This window comes from Antrostomus carolinensis, unplaced genomic scaffold, assembly GCF_000700745.2.
Source record: "Antrostomus carolinensis isolate BGI_N321 unplaced genomic scaffold, ASM70074v2 scaffold23884, whole genome shotgun sequence".
In the NCBI taxonomy this organism is placed as follows: Eukaryota; Metazoa; Chordata; class Aves; order Caprimulgiformes; family Caprimulgidae; genus Antrostomus; species Antrostomus carolinensis.
Genome location: NW_010309044.1, coordinates 37,751 through 45,300, shown reverse-complemented (window position 1 = coordinate 45,300; position 7,550 = coordinate 37,751).

Genomic DNA, 7,550 nt, shown 5'->3' with positions numbered 1-7,550 from the left:
AGAGAAACCGGCTGTTCCACTCACACAGCATAAATGAAATAGTTTCTTCATTTCAACACTTACAAGTGCAACCAAAAATCATAATTTTTTCTGCTCTTCCTACATCTGCTGTTCACAGCTAGAGTGACACAGGGATGAACAAGCAAGAGATGCTGTTTTGAAGAGATAGCCACTTAAAGAACATAATTTCAGTCAATTTTCTGTACTTATAACAGACATCCCTTGGAATCTGTTGAGATGTATCGTTAACAGATTTTAAAACTTCATAATAAATCTTGACCTGAAATATGCTGGGAGATATCCTGGTCTTGTGACCAATTTAATAAATATCTATGGTGGGAAAACACAAACATGTTTGCTGACAAATGCCCATACGGAGCACAGGACATTGGAGCAGAAGGAGGTGCAAAGCAGCTGAACAAAAGGCAAGGAGTAGTAGGGGATCCTAAACTAGAACTAACATTTACACTTTTTCCACAGCAGTATTTGATTAAATAATCCACATAGGTAACATAATATTATAAATCATATGAAGTCTTTAGAAGGAGGTATCTAATGTTAAGTAAAACATTCCTGCCGTATCTCAGCCAGGAGAACTGAGATAGCTGTAGGAAATAGAGTGACATTTTCTAGATTATCATAATGGTCTGACTGGTGTTCATGTCTCCGAGCATCTCCTGCAACCCATAGGAAAGCCTAGCACACTCTTGTTTGTTTACCTTTATGCAGGAGTCAAAAAGCTGCTAAGGAATTTAGTTTTCTTTTAGCATTTTGCAGCCTCTCCCTCTGCCTTCTTGATTGAGCAGCAGTTCATGTTAAACCAGAGGGATGCTACAGTAAAAGTCAATTTTGGAAGGGGTGCAGGAACACCAAGTGAGAAGCATGCAAAATTCCAAGGGCTCTGGAAAGGACAGAGTGAAATTAAATAGCATTTAGATATCCAGAATAGAAGCTGTAAGTATATTATAATTACACATTAAGTGTGTATCTCCAGTTTACAGCTCTAATAAAACTTAATCGAAACTGTCTGATCTGTGAGACCCCATTTCTACTGCAACAAAATTTCATATAAGAAATTCAAAAGAGAACAAAAAAAGGGGGGGAGGGGGGGGCGGCAGAACAACCACCATATTTGAATGGGGGGAAAAAAAAATAATAATGCCAGAGGCACACGTAATATCAGTTTTCAAACTAAAAAGAAGACAGCAATTATTTTTCATGGCTGCTAGGAACAGGAAAACAAGAATTTCAGCTTAATTTGCAATAACTAATACTCAGTTTAAACACTAGAGTAAATACTGAAGGCACTGAAAAAGAGATGAAACACAAAGTTAGACTAGCTAGGGTGACTGGAAAATCATCCCTGAAGGTTTTCAAGAGCAGACACTAGCAGAACACGTGTTAGGGAGAGCTGAGTACGCATGACCTCACATCAGCACACAGGCACAGATTAACTGGTCTCTGGGATTCTGCCCAGCCCACAGCTCCAGACTTTGTGTAAGGACAAAGAATACAAGCTGTTTTATCTGAAGAACAAAACAAGTTTCTGTCTTGCTTTTTCTTCAAGGGAACACAATATGCCTGTCTCTGCAATCAAGATACCTTTTGAAGCAGTCACCAAACTATCATTATGTCCAAAATTGCTGAAGAAAGAAATGGCAATTTCTGCTAGGATTTCAAGTCATATTCTCTACCAGACAGTCCTACTCATTAATAAAAAAGCTTCAGTGCATACTCATAGTGTAAACTTCAGTTCTTTTTCAAACATTGCAGAGAAATGTTAGGAAGGCATCAAGTAGTTTGGTCTTAAGGTCCATTTCATTTACAAGCTCTGAAATTCAGTGAATTTCACTCTTCCTCCATAGTATATTAGGGCTGGCCTAAGAGAAACTGCAGCTGCCCCAGGACTGGAACTTGTTCTCTGAAAAGATAAAGATGAGAGTTAAACTAGGGAAGGGGATGACATTTGAAAAAGAGTCATCTTAGCTTTCTTTCATGAAGTTAATCGCATACTTACAGTCTAGGGGAAAAAAAAGAAAATCAACACCAAGGAAGGAAAAGCAGGAATAGTTTATATTACCCTGACCATTTGTGAGGGAAGCATTCAGGCCCATAGTGAAGATAAACAAGCTTTATACTGAGGTCACTATTTATAAACAGAAAAAGGTATCACAGTCCCCTTCCTCTTTTACACACTTCATTTTGAAGCCTCACACACCCTTTCCCCTATGTAGAGAGGTATCCTGTTGTTCTCTGTTAGTACTTTCATAGCATTTCCAATTGCTACTCCTTTCCCAAAATGGAATTTTTATCTCACCTGGGCCAGCCTTTTCAAGTTATCCTTCCAAACAGGGCTTAAGATCAAACATGCCTAAAGTTATTCAGCAAAACTTTCACATTCCTTGTTGTTTATATCAGGTTCACCAAGAACATTTGCTTTCCCTTTTCTTGTTGTGAGCAGAACTCCCAGCACTTTGATGAATAAATAGTGTTGCCTGTTGGTTTCATGTCTTTTCCTGCTGTTTTTTCCTTCTGCCTTAACCTCCTACCCTGCCTCTCACAGCTGACGTGCACTTCTTTTGTAATTTCAGCTCTAGGCCACCTCCTTTGTCCAGGTTAGAAGTCAGCCCTTCTGAAAAGGTCTCTCACCTTCCATGTTCTACTACAGCTTCAGTCCAAACTCATGTCTTTCCCATCACCAGCACTAAGCAAGCCAAACCTCTGCAAGTCCAAAAATCACAACAATCCACTTGTACCTGCACTTTACGTATATTACATATGCGAACTGCTATAATTTAACTTTTCCTAGTTTCTACTGACTTAAGAAGTCCTAAAGTAATATTGTTTAGGATCCCCTCTGCAATGATAGAGGGGTTAAAAAAAAAAAACAAAAAAACCCACAACAAAAACCAAAACACAACAAAACACACTCACTCCCAAGATTCCTAACTTCCAGTCTTTGGGTGTTAAGAAACTTGTTAACACTGGAGATTTTTCATAGCCAAGTTAAATCACCTAAACTTACTATAATACTAAAACATTTGTTTTATAGGTTTATAAGGTAAAACAGCTTCTGTGCCAAAACAGACTTCTCCACCAATGTAAACATGACCTTGCTGGGCATAAGATACTCTGATTTGTTTCCAGTTCAGTATCAGGGAAGTCATTAATCTGACAGGGACAGCTCTACTCTGACCCCAAATGGCATCAGTTGTTCTAGACTTAAAGAGGAGAGGTTGACAACCTGGTAGGAAAAGTGCTAAAACAAATGTCATGAATAATTAATTGATCAAGAAATTTACAGCAGGGGAATGAAGAATGTTGAATATACACTTGAAATACCACTTCTGATGTGAAAGAGGACGTGCAACCTTTTAATCAACAATCCCCTTTAACAAAGGCAAGTTTTAGGATGAAGCATTCATAATTCTCACAAGTATCCTCAAAAATTTTTGTAGCTCTATCAAGCTACAAAATACAGGGAGGGAAGAAATTAAAAATTATCCATGCAGAGATACAGAAAGAGTTATTTTATTTCTGCACATCTCTAGCCTCTCTCTGTTGTCCATACTCGGAGTGTAAAAGGTTTTTATTTTTAACCTTAAGCCTCAGGTGGCAAGGGATGCTTTCAGAGTGATGGGCAAACAGCATTCCATTCCTAGGGGAGCGGCCACCTATCCTAACAGCACTCTGCACCAGGCCCTGTAATTAATAGAGGAAAAGAGAGGTGAAAGACTATCCCTTCATCTGAGCCAGTCCAGCAACTAGTAACTCATGATCCTGCACTGAGCGAGGGTTTCTGTTGTCAGGTATTAGCCAGGAACTCCTCGGCACACAGGCATGACTGCGAGAAGCGTGCCTGAACTCGAACAGAGGGTTGCCAACAAGACTGTAAAAACCAAAAATGTATACAACTGTAAGCTGGCAATTCGGGATTAGTTTATTTACGTCTACACCTCTCTGGAAGCAAATAAAAGATTATAACTTCACTAGAAATCAGCAGACCCTCTTTATAAAAAAATCCACATTCCTTTACTGTGCCAGTAATGATTAAAAATAGAGACAAAAAAATCCAGAACAGTTGGATGGTCTTTTGATCCTGAACTGCTGCCAGTTACTACATTTTTAATTAATCGGCAGAGTTTCACCTAGTCACTATGCAAACTACACTCAATTTCACACATAGGTCTTATGTGAGACCTCAGCTCTGCAGCCCCTTCTGCTCAACACTTCTAGCAGTGATCCAGATGCCCAAATGAGCTAGTATGGCCAAAATATTGCTCCTGATCATTTAAAAGAAAGTGCCTTTTGAACAGGGCTGACAAGGGCAAGGCTTAAGCCCTGTTTCTGAAATAAAGCTCTGCTGCATTTCTGGCATGGGGTATGGCAACAAGCCACAGGCCTCTTCTGTGGCCCCAGCCATGGTGCTGCACAAGGCAGCCAGGCCCTGGCACACCCAACTGCACTTTGCTTGGGGTTGTTACACCCAACACGCCAGCTCTGATGATTTTGCAGTAAGTTGAGGAATGTACAGTATTTTTCTTGGAGCTCCAGGTACTACATGTGGTGAGGAAAAAGCCCCACCGACCATCTGACACTACATTTCACATTTACTTCCCAGTGTCCAAGTCAGGGAGGTGCACTGAAACAATGTAAAGCTCTCGGGTTTCCAGCAGTACAATTACAGGACAAAAGCCAAGCCTTGCACTAATTGTAGGTTCACCTGACTCAGGAAGCTGGAGCTTTACAGACAAAATCCAAACAGGTCTTGACTCAGCGGCACAAGCATCTGCCTCCTGTGCAGGGTTGTGCAGTCCAGTGTTGGAGCTTGCCATCATTAGCACCCTGAGCTTTAATTGTGCCTGTCCCTTCACATTAAACACTAAAATCTGCTCATGAACTGTCAGGGTAAAGATTAACCCAAGCCAACGACATAAAAATGAAAAGGCACATTTGTTTGCTAGGCAAGCGGTGTTTGCCCAATGCTAGGCTGTTCACTTCTAAAGGGCTTTACAGTATCACATTCTTAAACTTGGAAAACATTATTTCGGTTAGCAGAGAACAGCATCTAGCAAGAATGATATCATCTCATGCAGGAGTGTAAGTAGCTCTTTTAACAGGCCACTAAAATGAAAACAAGTACCAAATTAGCTGCAAAATGGAGTCCCTCTGGGTGCAGTACCTGAGCACTTTTGCTTTGTAATTTAGTTTGCTAATACATACAGAATTATTCAACCTTCCAGAATAAGAAGTAAGGTTATTTGTTTGCAACTGACTACTCATTACACCTGTCTTTATTTTCTTTTCATAAGAGAATGACTCTGAGGTCTTAATTCATTAATTCTTACTCAAGTATCTCATGGAGGCAACATGGAAAGCATGGACCACATCAGGTACAAACAAGAGTCCATGGATCCCATATCAATGCTTGGAATGGGCGAAAGCACAGAGCAGCCCAAACTGCATGTTTTCATGAAATCCATAACTTGGTTCCTTTGGACAAAAAAGGAAATTGATTTCTTTGATCACAGTTCCTCTGTTATCCCCTGTGTTCTTGAGCTGCAGAGCAGAAGGGGGGGGGGGGGGGGGGGAAGCTCCAAGTTACTGCCCCAGCACCTTAATAAAAGGTAATATAAGGCAAATAGAAAGTAAACACAATTCAATGAAGTCTGAAAAAACTTTTCAGTTTGAACCTCAGGGGTTTGTTTGTTTGTATTCATATTTTATAAATACTTGGCAGAGTCAGTTTGCCAGTGTGGGCATTCAGGATAAATTGAAAGCAAACACTGAAAATCATTCATGAGAAGCAAATTTTGATGCAGTAAACCTAGTATGTATGGGAGTTCTTACAGTTACCTAATCCAAAACTGAAGTCCCAGAGAACATTAACAGCCCTTCAGAAAAGGACAGAGAAAAAAAGAAATTGAAACATTTTTTCAGTAACATTATCTAACACTGAACACTTTTGACCAGCTACCCATGTGATTTATGTATCTGATCGTAACAGCTCAGCTTTCAAATATCAAAGGTTTTCAGCTCATTCCTTGTGAAGCAGCAGCAGACCAAGGCCTTTTCTATAAAGTTGGAGAAAACACCTTTGATAATAGATTCTCTTTTTCTGGAAAGCCACTCAGGGAGCTGTCTCAAAGAAGGAGCCTCATACTTTGGGGCTTGCAGCTCAGGCTCCATGCAGCCAGAAGCAGATCAACATCAGTAACACCAATAGGACTCTTGGAGGCAATGGCTACTGTTGTCTGGGGCTGGGTCACCCACAGGAAGGTTAAGGACCAAGTGTGAGAGATGCAAGACAGAAGCGGAAACAAAGTGCTGCAGCACAGCCCTGCTCAGGTCCTCCAGGCAGGATTTTCATGTGTATATCCTTTCCCACCCTCCCTCTCCTTCCTTGTGTAAGAAATGTACAGAAGGATTAGGCAAGTGAGCTCTGTCCTCACTGCAGGGATCACTACAAGAGGTCTCATGGCATCAGACAGCTCCTGCACAGGGACAGAAAGGGAATGAGATACCAGGACCACATCAGGAAGTTCACACAACTGCACAGTCAAAAAAGTGCCATCCACAGAGCACTTCAGTCACACCAGCACTTACCACCACCAATTCATCAGTAGGAAGTTTGCCTTAGGGAAAGACTTTCAGCAAAACCCTGCTGGAGTGGTGCTATCAGTAGGGGCCACACAAAGGGAGCACAGTGACCTCCAGAGTTTCAGTACTGTCACCCTGACCCTACAGTTCTACTCAGACAAGTTTGCTACCTAAAAATTTTGGTTTGCTATCAAAAAAAGTACAACTCATTTGAAACTTTTTAAAAAACAAACAGCTTCCTATCAGTATTAAATTGAAAACAAGTTTCTATGGTGAGGGCTGCTCTAAAAAAATTCTTTATCAAAAGAAAACATTTTCAGGCACACCCGAAGACATTGCAGAAACAAACCTCTGCTTACCTCCACAAATATTGCAAGAAGTCAAACTCAAAAAGAGAAAACATAGCTTTACAAAGAGAAAGCTGTGGATTAGAGATATCCATATCCCTTATAAATTGCAAGTAGGCAAGATTATTATTCAGCCTTTTGAGGTTTCCAGGTAGTGAAAAACTACTGAAGTTATGCAAATCATTTTGGAGCTGCCCTTGGTATAAATTTATCCTTGTTGTAGCACTAATATCTTTCAGCTTCTAAATCCATTCAGCTCTACTAATAAACTCTCTTCAGAGACCTTGACTTTCCATAGAAAACTAAAAAGGTACTATGTATTCATACACTTGGTAACATATATCCACATGTAAAATAATGCATGCTAAGATCCCACAAAAAATAGGAATCAATTAGTTTGGAAGCAGACAGGAGGACCTCTGTTTCTGTGTTGCAGTCAGTTTGAGACAGACTTCAAATGAATAATAAAAATTTTGCTACAACAGAGTTTTTTATGCCCACGGAATTGGTGTTCATTTTGCCCATAGAAATAACCCACAAAATTGACCTTTTAGAGACTAGAAGCACTTTCATTGACATTAACAAAAAAAAAAAAAAAAAAAA